The sequence below is a fragment of the Caloenas nicobarica genome, chromosome 2, assembly GCF_036013445.1.
Source record: "Caloenas nicobarica isolate bCalNic1 chromosome 2, bCalNic1.hap1, whole genome shotgun sequence".
Taxonomy (NCBI): domain Eukaryota; kingdom Metazoa; phylum Chordata; class Aves; order Columbiformes; family Columbidae; genus Caloenas; species Caloenas nicobarica.
Window position 1 is genome coordinate 58,401,901 of NC_088246.1, and position 14,390 is coordinate 58,416,290.

The window sequence follows — 14,390 nt, forward strand, 5'->3', positions numbered from 1 at the left end:
TGTACAGACTTGAAAATAGCCTGCAGTAACATCACTGGGTATTAGATTATACATTTTATTGATCGCAGAATCACAGAATGTCTTGAGTTGGAAGGGACACACAAGGATCATCGGGTCCAACTCCTGTCCCTGCACAGGACAACCCCGCAGTTCACACCGTGTGTCTGAGGGCCTTGTCCAGTCTCTTCTCGAACACTGTCAGGCCTGGGGCCGTGACACCTCCCCGAGGAGCCTATTCCCGTGCTCCAGCACCCTCTGGGGGAAGAACCTTTTCCTAATGACCAACCCAAACTTCCCCTGGCACATCTTCCTGCCATTCCCTCGGCTCCTGTCATTGGTCACTAAAGAGAAGAGTTTGGTGCCTGCCCCTCCTCCTCCCCTTGTGAGGAAGCTGTAGACTGCAATGAGCTCTCCCCTCAGGCTCCTCCAAGCTGAACAAACCAAGTGACTTTAGCCGCTCCTCATACGGCTTCCCCTCCAAACCCTTCACCAACTTCGGAGCCCTCTTCTGGACACTCTCCAGTAGCTTTAGATCCTTTTTATCCCTGTGTCTCCCAGAACTGCACACAGGGCTCCAGGCGAGGCCGCACCAGTGCAGAGCAGAGCGGGACAATCACCTCCCTCGCCCGGCTGGCAATGCTGTGCTTGCTGCACCCAGGACACGGTTGCCCCTCTTGGCTGCCAGGGCACACCGCTGGCTCATGTTCAACTTGCTGTCGACCAGAAGCCCCAGATCCCTCTCCACAGAGCTGCTTTCCAGCATCTCGTCCCCCAGTCTATAGGTACAGCCAGGGCTGCCGTGTCCCAGCTACAAAATCTGGTACTAGCTCTTGTTGAACTTCTTGCAGTTGGTGACTGCCCAGTTCTCCAACTGTCCAGATCCCTCTGCAGGAGAATCATCCCTTTCAATTTTAGTCTCCAAAAACGGAAAGGTACTGTTCCCACACTGGTGGACCTCACACTCAGATAACTAGGTAGCAAAAGGGAACCCTCTAGTGCAGACAGGGGAGAGCTAATATCGTTAGTCTCTGGGTTGCCGGACTGCTTTCTGCCCAAACCTGAGACAACAGTAAATGCATGAGGCTTGTCCTGGGAAACTAAATGGAAAAGGAGGCATCAGAGACACGCAGCAGCTCTGGCCAGTGCATGGCCAACAAATGGCAGACACAGACACCTGGACCTCCTAAACCAGAAATCAACCTTCAAATGACACCAAACAACCTCAAGACACCAAATAACCAACCTCAACCAAGCTATACCAAAAAACCCAAAACAAGCAACACAAGACAACCACCTTAAATCCAGCTTCAACAGCCCCAAACTAACCAAGCGGAAATGGCCTACAAACACACAAAGTACAAACAAACTTCCTCAAATAACCAACCACAACAAAATACCCTCAAACAACTCATAAAAACCTAGCTAAAGCAACCAACTTAAACCACCACTCAAAACAGCAACAAGCTTCTAACAAGGTAGAAACAAAGAAGCTACAAACAACCTACAAACAAAGAATCTACAAACAACCTAATTCGAACCTAATTCAGTATGAATAAAACAACCACAAAAAGCCAGCTGTAAACAAACAGCCTCAACCGGCCAAGCAACCAGACTCAAACAACCAACCTCAAACAACAGGCCTCAACCAACCTAAACCAGCCTAGAACAACCAACCTCAACCATCCTCATCCAAAACAGCCTCCACAAAGCAACCTAAACCAAACAACCTGAAACAACCAACCTCAAACAAACAAGCCTGAAACAGGAAACCCTAAATCAACAACCTCGAACAATGAACCTCCAACAGCAAACCTCCAGCTACCTACAAACAAGCCGAATGGCAAAGGAGGAGAGTCAGGGCCACCCAGCAGCTGTTCTCAGTGCACGGCCACCAAACGGCAGGGACAGCCCCTGGGCCTCCTGAGCACAGGGACTGCCTCGGGGACAGCACCCCAAAGGCTTCCTCCATAGAATGCTGGGCGGAGTGGAGGCGGGTGGGGCTGCACACGTGTGGCTCTGTCACCCCCATGTCACAATGCCAGCACCCGGCAACGCAGCCGTCACAACGCCCCAGGCAGGAGCAAAAGGAGCAGCTTCCCGTGTCCAGTGCCAGAGCTGGCCTGGGGGCAGCCCCAACACATCCCAGGGGAAGCACTTGAGGAACCGGTGGAATTCCTTGGTGGGGGCTGAGGGAGGAGAAGACTGGAGGCTGGACGAGGCTGCTGGAGGTTCTCTGCTGCAAGGCTCATCTTTTGACGGAAAGCCTTCTCAGCTGGACAGCAGTGGTAAGAGCAAGGGAATGACTTGTGGAGGAGCACTGCAGAGCTCGCTGTCTTTATCCCCAGCAGAGCCAGGGCAAGCAGCGGTAAGAAATAGGATGCAGAGATGCTGCCAGGGGTCCCAGTGCTTTGGAGCAGCCCCTGCTGTCCTGACAGATATGGGAAGGATTCTTGCCCCCAAGGCCAATCCAACGAGATATATTTGCACACTCTTGGAAGCCCCTGAGATGTCTCCAAGTCAAGGGAGAATAGGGCTTGGCCAGCTCCTGGGAGGCGGGAGCAGCCTGTGGGACAAGGAGCCAGGTCTGGCTCCCATGCTCAGGGAACAGCCGATCGCCAGCACTGGCTGAGGTCGGGAAGGAATTTTCCCCCAGGGCACATTGGCACTGGTCCCCGGGGCTTTTTTGCCTTCCTCTGCAGCATCCAGCAAGACCACTTGTCAGGGCTCCTCTGGGCCCTTGTGGCTCGGTCGCTGCCTGCTGCTGAAGCACCAGGAAGATGGCCTCTCGTGCCCTGCAGCTGGGGGACAAAAGCTTCTTTTCCCCATGTGGGCCAGCAAGCATCTCCTGCGGTTTCGTGCCTTCCTATGCAGTGAGGAGCACGGCCCCTTGCCACAAATTCTTTTGCACATTTGGCATGCCTGCCTGCTGCTCCTGCTCCACCAAGGTGGGCCTTGAGCCCTGCACGACTCACCTCAAACAAAACAACCTACATCAAACAAACTTCAGAAACCAACCTACTTAAGCCAGGATACCTATAACAAGGAACATGAAGAACCCTTAACGGAACAACCTAAACCACGCTAAACCAAAAACCCTGAACCAGCCTGTCTTAGAACAACGCAACCAAAAAACAACTACCTAAACCAATCGACCTAAAGACAACTCCAACAACCTAATCCAACCAGCCTCAACTAAGCTAAACAGAAACACTTAAACCAACCCAAACAACATAAAGCCAACCTACTTCAACAAATGTACTTAAAAACACATTCATACACCAACGTACTGAAATCACAAACCTAAAAGAACCAGTCTAAAACACCCAACCTAAAATAATCCAAAGAACCTAAATCCAATGATCTAAAGCATGCTAAAGCAAACAAGCTCAACCAAATAACCCAAACCAACTGAAAACAACAAAAAAAGAAAACATCCTAAACAAAACCAGCTTAGAACATCCCACCGAAAACAACCAAACTAAAATACCAACGTAAAAGAACCAACTAAAATAACCTCAACCAAAACACACCTCACCCAACCAACCTAAACCAGCCAACCCTAACCAATCGCCCTTGAAGAACCAGCCTCTAACAACCACCTTCAAACAACCTTCCCCCCAAAAAACTAAAACCAACTAAACAAACTGAATTAAGATACCTCAGCCAAAAACCTAAACCAGACTAACACAACCTACCCCAAAGAACCAAACAGCCTAACAAGAACGAGAGAAAACAAACCACCTAAAACAAACAACACAAATCAGCCTTCATGAAATGACATCAAATAATCTACAACAACCAACCGGCAATAACCAACCTAAACCAAGCTAAAACGGAAATCTAAACCAAGTAACTTAAGACCACCAACCCAAACCAAACTTTACCAACCTTCAACAATCAAACCAAAAAAGTTTAAATTCCTTACGAACACGCTGCCCACAAAGAACCTAGAAACAACCTCATACAGCATCAAACAACCAACCTCACAAATCAACCCTAAAACAACTAGTGTAAACAGAGCTAAAACAACCAACTTAAACCAACATTCACACAAACAAGCTTCTAAACAAGGTAACACAAAGAAGCTATAAAAAGAAGAGAGGAACAAAGAAGACAGAAACAAGCTATAAAGAACTACACACAACCCAACAGAGGGTAAGAAAAGAAACCAGTCAACTGCAAACAACCAACCCCAACCAACGAACAAAACTCAAGTAACCAGCCTCAGCCAACCAGCCTCAAACAGCCAACCTCAAACCACCTAACCCAAATGACCTAAACCAACCTAAACAACCTCAACCAAGATACCTAGACCAAAAACCTAAACCAAACTCTAGCAGCAACCCTAAAGAATCTTCCTCAAACAACATCAACCAAACAGCCTCATAAATACAAGAGCTACCAAAACACCTAAAACCAACACTAGAACTCAACCCTCAAATGACACCAAACAACTTCAAGCCACCAACTAGACAACCTCAACCAAGCTAAACCAGCAAACCTAAATCAAGCAGCCTAAGACAACCAACCAAAACCCAACTTCAACTGCCCCACAACAACCAAGCTTCAAGGCCCTACAAACACACAACCTGCAAACAACCAGCCTCAAAAAAACACCCTCAAACAACTAACAGAAACACAGCTAAAGCAACCAACTCAAACCAATTGACCTAACACAACTCAAACAACCCCATCCAACCAACCCAAAGCTAGCTAAACAGAAACACATGAACCTAAACATCAGCAATCAAACCTACTTCTAAAACACCCAAGCTAAATCTAAAGGACGTAAATCCAGTGACCTAAACCACGCTAAAGCAACAAGCTAAACCAAATGACCTAAACCAACCTAAAACAAACAAACAAAAAAACATCCTCAACAAAAAGAGCTTAGAACGTCCCACATAAAACTACCAACCTAAAAAAACCCAACTAAAATAACCTCAACCAACCAACCTAAACCAGCCAACCTTAACCAATCACCCTTCAAGAACCAGCCTCTAACAACCACCCTCAAACAACCTTCCCCCAAAAAACCTAAAACCACCTAAACAAACTGAATTAAGATACCTCAACCAAACCTAAACCAGACTAACACAACCTACCCCAAAGAACCTGTATGAAAAAACATCTGCTGGACAGCCTAACAAAAACCTGAAAAAACAAACCACCTAAACCCAACAACACAAATTAACCTTCATAAAAAGACATCAAACAACCTAAACCAGCCTGCTAGAACCAACCTAAACCAAGATAAAACAGAAACCTAAAAAAAAATCACCTGAGAACACCAACCCAAACCAAACTTTACCAGCCTTCAAAAACCTAAACCAACAAGGTCTAAATGCCTTGCGAAGACACAACCTACAAAGAACCTAGAAACAACCTCATACGGCATCAAACAACCACTCTCACAAATCAGCCCTAAAATAACTCATGTCAACAGAGCTAAAACAACCAACTTAAACCAACATTCACACAAACAAGCTTCAAACAAACAAGGTAACACAAACAAGCTACAAAGAACTACACAGAACCTAAGAGAGGGTAAAAAGCAACCAAAACCTACCAACTGTAAACAACCAGTCCCAACCAACCAACCAAGCTCAAGCAACCAGCCTCAGCCAACCAGCCTCCAACAGCCAGCCTCAAACCACCTAAGCTAAACGACCTAACCCAAATGACCTAAACCAACCTGAACAACCTCAACCAAGATACCTAGACCAAAAACCTAAACCAACCTCTAGCAGCCAACCCTAAAGAATCTTCCTCAAACAACATCAACCAAACAGCCTCATAAAAACAAGAACTACCAAAACACCTAAAACCAACACTAGAACTCAACCTTAAAATGACACCAAACAACTTCAAGCCACCAACTAGACAACCTCAACCAAGCTAAAGCAGCAAACCTAAATCAAGCAGCCTAAGACAACCAACCAAAACCCAACTTGAACTGCCCCACAACAACCAAGCTTCAAGGCCCTACAGGCACACAACCTGCAAACGACCTACCTCAAACAACCAGCCTCAAAAAACCACCCTCAAACAACTAACAGAACACAGGGAAAGCAAACATCTCAAACCAATTGACCTAAAAAACAACTCAAACATCCTAATCCAACCAACCCAAAGCTAGCTAAACAGAAACACATGAACCTAAACATCAGCAATCAAACCTACTTCTAAAACACCCAAGATAAAATAATCTAAAGAACCTAAAGTGAATGACCTAAACCACGCTAAAGCAAACAAGCTCAACCAAATGACCTAAACCAACCTAAAACTTAAAAAGCCAAGAAAATACCCTAAAAAAAACCCGCTTAGAACATCCCATCTAAAACTACCACCCTACAAGAACCAACTAAAATAACCTCAACCAAAAAGCACCTCACCCAACCAACCTAAACCAGCCAACCTTAACCAATCAGCCTTCAAGAACCAGCCTCTAACAACCACCCTCAAACAACCTTCCTCAAAAAAACCTAAACCGACCTAAACAGCCCAAACCAAGAAACCTCAACTAACAACCTAAACCAGACTAACACAACCTACCTCAAAGAATCTCTCTGAAAAACAATCAACCAAACAGCCTAACAAAAATGAGAAACACCAAACCACCTAAAACAAACACCACAAATCAGCTTGCACAAAATGACACCAACACCCTAAACCAAGCTAAAACAGAAACCTAAAACAAGTACCTTAAGACCACCAACCTAAACTAAACTTTACCAGCCTTCAACAACCTAAAACAACAAGGTTTCAATGCCTTATGAACACGCAACCTATAAAAAACCTACAAAGAACCTAAAAGCAACCTCATACAGCATCAAACAACCAACCTCACAAATCAACCCTAAAACAACTAGTGTAAACAGAGCTAAACCAACCAACTTAAACCAACATTCACACAAAGAAGCTTCAAACAAACAAGGTAACACAAACAAGCTACAAAGAACTACACAGAACCTAAGAGAGGGTAAAAAGCAACCAAAACCTACCAACTATAAACAACCAGTCCCAACCAACCAATCAAGCTCAAGCAACCAGCCTCAGCCAACCAGCCTCAAACAGCCAGCCTCAAACCACCTAAGCTAAAAGACCTAACCCAAATGACCTAAACCAACCTGAACAACCTCAGCCAAGATACCTAGACCAAAAACCTAAACCAAACTCTAGCAGCCAACCCTAAAGAATCTTCCTCAAACAACATCAGCCAAACAGCCTCATAAATACAAGAACTACCAAAACACCTAAAACCAACACTAGAACTCAACCTTAAAATGACACCAAACAACTTCAAGCCACCAACTAGACAACCTCAACCAAGCTAAACCAGCAAACCTTAACCAATCAGCCTAAGACAACCAACCAAAACCCAACTTGAACTGCCCCACAACAACCAAGCTTCAAGGCCCTACAGGCACACAACCTGCAAACGACCTACCTCAAACAACCAGCCTCAAAAAACCACCCTCAAACAACTAACAGAACACAGGGAAAGCAAACATCTCAAACCAATTGACCTAAAAAACAACTCAAACATCCTAATCCAACCAACCCAAAGCTAGCTAAACAGAAACACATGAACCTAAACATCAGCAATCAAACCTACTTCTAAAACACCCAAGATAAAATAATCTAAAGAACCTAAAGTGAATGACCTAAACCACGCTAAAGCAAACAAGCTCAACAAAATGACCTAAACCAACCTAAAACGTAAAAAAACAAGAAAATACCCTAAAAAAAACCCGCTTAGAACATCCCATCTAAAACTACCAACCTACAAGAACGGACTAAAATAACCTCAACCAAAAAGCACCTCACCCAACCAACCTAAACCAGCCAACCTTAACCAATCAGCCTTCAAGAACCAGCCTCTAACAACCACCCTCAAACAACCTTCCTCAAAAAAACCTAAACCGACCTAAACAGCCCAAACCAAGAAACCTCAGCTAACAACCTAAACCAGACTAACACAACCTACCTCAAAGAATCTCTCTGAAAAACAATCAACCAAACAGCCTAACAAAAATGAGAAAAACCAAACCACCTAAAACCAACACCACAAATCAGCTTTCACAAAATGACATCCAACACCCTAAACCAAGCTAAAACAGAAACCTAAAACAAGTACCTTAAGACCACCAACCTAAACTAAACTTTACCAACCTTCAACAACCTAAAACAACAAGGTTTCAATGCCTTACGAACACACAACCTACAAAGAACCTACAAAGAACCTAGAAGCAACCTCATACAGCATCAAACAACCAACCACAGAAATCAACCCTAAAACGACTCATGTAAAGAAGTCATGGAAATCCAGCCAAAGCAACCATCTTAAAGCAACATTCAAAACGACAAGCTTCAAACAAGGTAGAAACAAAGAATCTACCAACAACCTAATTAGAACTTAATGGAGTGTAAAAAAAGCAAACAAAACCAACCACCTGTAAACAACCAGCCACAACCAGCCAACCAGCCTCAACCAGCCAACCAACCTCAACCAACCAGCCAGCCTCAAACCTACACCAAATGACCTAAGCCAACCAAGAACAAACAACCTCAACCAATCCAAACCAAAATAGATGCCACCAACCAACCTAAACTAAACAACCTGAAACAACCAACCCCAACCAAACAAGCCTGAAACAAGAAACCCTAAACAAACAACCTCCAACCACAAACCTTCAACAACCTACGAACAACATACAAACAATCGCAATGGCGAAGGATTACGTTCGAAGTGCATCTGATGGATAGAAATCCTACTTCAGTGTTCAGGGAACAGATGCAAAGCCCTCAGAAGATTAGAAGAACCACCAACCCCTACAAGTGCCCAAGGCTATCAGGTCGTTTCAGCTGGACAGCAATGGTAAGACCAAGAGAATGACTTGTGGAGGAGCACTGCAGAGCTCACTGTCTTCATGCCCTGCAGAGCCAGGGCCAGCAGCGGTAAGAAATAGGATGTAGAGATGCTGCCAGTGCTTTGGAGCAGCCCCTGCTGTCCTCACAGGCACGGGAAGGATTCTTGCCCTCAAGTTCAATCCAGCCAGAGGCGTTTGGGCACTCTCAGAAGCCCCCGAGATGATTCCAGCTCAAGGCAGGATAGGGCTTGGGCAGCTCCTGGGAGGCAGGAACAGCCTGTGGGACAAGGAGCCAGGCCCTGCTCACATGCTCAGGGAACAGCCGATCGCCAGCATTGGGGTCAGGAAGGAATTTTCCCCCGGGGCACATTGGCACTGGTCTCCGGGGGTTTTTTGCCTTCCTCTGTAGCATTGAGCATGACCACTTTTCAGAGCTCCTCTGGTCCCTTTTGGCTCGGTTCCTGCCTGCTGCTCAAGCACCAGGAAGATGGCCTCTTGTGCCCTGCAGCTGGGGGGAGGAAGCTTCTTGGAGTCCCAGGGTGGGGGCCAAGTGTTCTCCTAGGAATTCCTTCTTGTACTTCGTAGCATAGAGCACAGCCCCTGGCTCTCTCCGGCTCTCTTGCCCAGAGCAACTTTGCAGCAGGGGCCAGCTCTGCTCTTTCCTGGGTTCCATTTCCCCAGGAGTTCTGGCTGCTGCAAAACAGCCTGTAATTGCGAGGGCTCCTGGCTTGCTGCACCATCTGGATCTGCCACTTTTCAGCTCTCCCTGCGTGCAACACAAGCACTGGGCAGGAACAAGAGCGCTTTTCGTGCATCCCTAGCCAAGCAGTGTAGGAACCAAGAAAGTCTGCAAAGGGGAAAAGCTCTGCTTGTCATTGCTAGATGCCATACTTTGCAAAATACCTCACAGTATCACACAGATCTTCTTCTTCTTCTTCTTCCTCATCTTCTTCTTCTTCCTCCTCATGTACCTCTTCTTCTTCTTCCTCTTCCTCGTCTTCTTCTTTTGTGTGTGGTCTGTCCTGATCCTCATTCCTCACATTCTCCCTCTTCAGGACACAGGGGCAGCTTGGCCTGTGTTTCTCCTGCTGCTCTTGCAGTTCTGTGACTTGCCTTTGCCAGATTGCAAGGGATGTTTCTTCAAGCTAAACTGAAGAATGCATCAGCCTGCTCCTGGCTACACGTGGGCATTGTCTTAATGCTTGTGAGCATCGGCTCTGTAAACAGAGTCAGTAAATGACATCAAATAACCGAAAATAAAAGAAAATATAATCAAATCCTGTTTACACTCGTCTCCTTTGTGTTCTGTGTCCTTGAAAGTGTTTCTGGAGCTGAAAACCCCCCGGCATTTCATGTAAATAATATTCTCATCCTTATTTGACTCATGCTGAGCACATGGAATAGAATACAATACATAGGACAGAGTAGAAAAAGAATATAATAGTTATGCTGTGTTATGCCTTGAGTTCTGTACGACAAGTTCTTACCGAGCCCTGAGGGCTCCATCCAGGAGAGCCGCTCTCTGCAGAGCAGGGCCCAGGCCCAGCCAAGGACAGGGGCAGACACAAGACGGGCACACACACCTACAACATGGCTCAGGCAGGGACCCAAGGCCCCAGGCTGAGCTGAGGCACGGCCCCTGGGTCCTTGGCACGAGACGCTGGCAGTGGGTGGGGGTCCCATGGGGGGGCCGGTCCCAGCCACTGAGGCCTAGGAGCACCCGTATGGATCTTCTCTTTGTGCTGTTGTTCTCAGGCTCTTTTGGTTTAGCATGTTTTTCCATGAAAAACAGATAGGGTATTTCTAAAAATGAGTACAAGGAAGAAAAAAGGAAGCCATAGGAAATGAGCAGGTATTGTTCACCTCAGAAAGATTTGCAACTCCTTAGGTGAGGAGCATGTCCTGCTTCAGATGGAGGGCTTGATCTTTGAGCCTCACTAGTGTCAGAGCTGTGAGGTTTTGCCACCCTGTGGAAACCCAACTCAACCAGATGAACAGAGAAGAGTTTCACAAACTGAACTTCATACTTGCTTTTTGCCAGTTTGTTCAGATTGTCCAACTACCTTGAGATGATTCCCAGCTCTCACTCCATCAGAAGGTACATGCCTCCTTCCCACAACATGACAGAGGCAACGCCTATGCTGGGATATGGTTATGGGTATTCGGTGCCTTCTGCTCGTGCAGGGCTGGGGAGAAATGTCATCAGAGATTTCCTCCGCATCTACTTCTGGGAAAGTAGCAGGTAGGAAGAAGAATGGGAGAGAACAGAATAGTTCCGCTGGAAGGGCCCTGTAACGATCACCTAGTCCAACTGCCTGACTACTTCAGCACTCAGCAGAAGCTAAAGCGTGGTATTAAGCATGTCGCCCAAATGCCTCTTCAACACTGACAGACGTGAGGCATCGACCACCTCTCCTGGAAGCCTCTTCCAGGGTTTGACCACCTCTCAGTAAAGAAATGTTTCCTCATGTCAGGGCTGAACCTCCCCTGATGGACACAGCTGAGAGCCATTCCCATGTGTCCTGGCCCTGGGTACCAGGGAGAAGAGCTCAGCACCTCCCTCTCCACTTCCCCTCCTCAGGAACCTGGAGATAGCAGCGATGTTGCCCCTCAGCCTCCTTCGCTCCAAAGTAGACAGACCCAGAGTCCCCAGCTGCTCCCCAGAGGACATGCCTTCCAGCCCCTTCCCCAGCTTTGCTGCCCTACTTGGGATGCATCCAAGTCATGGAAGAAACTGCCATTTAAAATATTTACACAGTAGCAACAGCAATTGGAGATGGGGAGCAACAAGCCAGGGCAATGCACTACTGTGTAAAAAGATTACAATTAAAGAGGAAATTTACTGCTGCTAAGATCCACCTATGCTTTTACATGGAGAGAAATTTGAAAACTAAATGAAGTAAAAACATTAGAAAATACAATGTCTAGCACAACCTTTGCTATTCGGAAGACAGAAGGATTTTTCCTTTACATGATTCGATACCTCTAGTATCTAGATGCTGTGACTACATAAAAGCCCAACATCATAGTATTTCCTGTGAGGATCAGATCATGTCAGAGGCGTATCGAAAAGCTATTCCCATAAAACTTCTAGCTTAACTTACACATAAATATATAGAAATTGGCTTCATAGAGTGTCCTGAGTTGGAGGGGACACACAAGGATCATCGGGTCCAACTCCTGTCCCTGCACAGGACAACCCCGCAGTTCACACCGTGTGTCTGAGGCCTTGTCCAGTCTCTTCTCGAACACTGTCAGGCTTGGGGCTGTGACACCTCCCCGGGGAGCCTGTTCCCGTGCTCCAGCACCCTCTGGGGGAAGAACCTTTTCCTAATGTCCAACCCAAACCTCCCCTGGCACATCTTCCTGCCATTCCCTCGGCTCCTGTCATTGGTCACTAAAGAGAAGAGTTTGGTGCCTGCCCCTCCTCCTCCCCTTGTGAGGAAGCTGTAGACTGCAATGAGCTCTCCCCTCAGGCTCCTCCAGGCTGAACAAACCAAGTGACTTTAGTCGCTCCTCATACGGTTTCCCCTCCAAACCCTTTACCAACTTCGGAGCCCTCCTCTGGACACTCTCCAGTAGTTTTAGATCCTTTTTATCCTGTGTCTCCCAGAACTGCACACAGGGCTCCAGGCGAGGCCGCACCAGTGCAGAGCAGAGCGGACAACCACCTCCCTCGCCCGGCTGGCAATGCTGTGCTTGCTGCACCCAGGACACGGTTGCCCCTCTTGGCTGCCAGGGCACACTGCTGGCTCATGTTCAACTTGCTGTCAACCAAAACCCCCAGATCCCTCTCCTCAGAGCTGTTCTCCAGCATCTCGTCCTCCAGTCTGTATGTACAGCCAGGGCTGCCATGTCCCAGGTGCAAAATCTGGCACTTGTCCTTGTTAAACTTCATACGGTTTGCTATTTCCCAGGTCCCTAATTTCTCCATCTAATTTCTTCAGTTAGACAGATGGGGGGTTTTTTGGTGTTTTTGTTTGTTTGTGGGTTTTATGTTTTGTTTTTGTTGTCATTGTTTCGTGGGTTTTGTTTGGTTTTTTTTCCAGAACTGAATGTGTGTATACAGAAATGTTTTCTCACTTATCTAATACCACTATGTAGTTAACATAAATAGAGAAAAAAATATTGCAACATTTCTTTACTTAAATCTTGCACCTGAAGAAATACTATTTTTGAACAGCTAAAAAGTTCTGGGTTTGTGTTCACATATTTCTTAGTCTCCTAAAGATATCACAACTGCCAGTATTCGACCAACAGCTGCTTTTTGAAAGATGACTACTGTTCACTGCACTCAGCCCATCTTCCAATTACAGGAAGCCAGAAACGATCAAAATATAGTTGGCACATAAAATTAATTCACAGTTGCTACTGATATGAACCTTCAATGGAATATGCAACTTGGTGAGCTAATAAAGACAGTCAAGGAGAGGACTTCTCACTGGAAAATGAACTCACGTCGTGGGATTTCTGGCTCTGCGGTGCATGCATGGGATGATTTTGGAGATTAACCTTATGATCCACATTCACCTCAGCTACCATTAGACACTCGACTGAGGATTGCAAGATGGTAACCAGCTTGCCCTCATTACCGGCAACAGAGAGGAAGACAATTCCAGAGGGTCACTATGGCTGTGATATTTGACTGTGATCATCATTACTGTGATTGAGATATTACTCCATTAACCATGGAGTAATCTTTGAATAAGAATGTAGATACCTCAAACATCTCACTTAAATGCTTAGTTTGAACTGAGATATATCCAGGACTGTATGCATCAGTTCCTCATCTGTAAAATGTAAAGAATAATATTTCCACAATTCTTCAGAAGAACAAAAGGCACATGGGGCACTGAAAGATACAGAAGGGACGCAGTGTTGGGCTAATTTGAGATCAGTGGACATCAGTCATCTGCCTGCTGATTTACAGCAGTAGAGATGAGATAGGCCACCAAAACAAATTTGCACTATCTAATCTGCTAATCTATCTAATCTGCTTAAATTCACTATCACTGCTCCCATATATCCATCGACACAGATGTTCCTTGTCGGTTCCTTCCTTCTTACATTTAATAAACTATTCCAAGGCTTAGAGTCAATACTCTGTGGGCTGAAGGAAAAAGCAATAATGCATTCAGAAAATGTGACCTGAATAAGTGGTAAGTGTATAAGGTATAAAAGGACAGCTCAGATGTGTCTTTAATCATTTTCCCTTTCAGCACTGACAAATGCTCCATCTTCAGCCGAGTCTCTTTGCTTACAGGCAGTTGACAGTTAGGGCCTGTCTGCATTCTCCCTTGATCCATCAACACATACTTGAAGAGAGAAAAGACACCACATCTCCAGAACAAATCTGGAGTCTTTTCAAGTAGGGTTCATGGAGACAGCTTACTTATTTGTCTTGCATAAACACATCACTCAAGAACAGAACATCAAAGACAGCAGAGCTGTTGTAAGTCTGATGTTTGCTTTTTTGTTATTGTTATTGCTCAGCTATTCAAGGCAATGAAGTCTTTG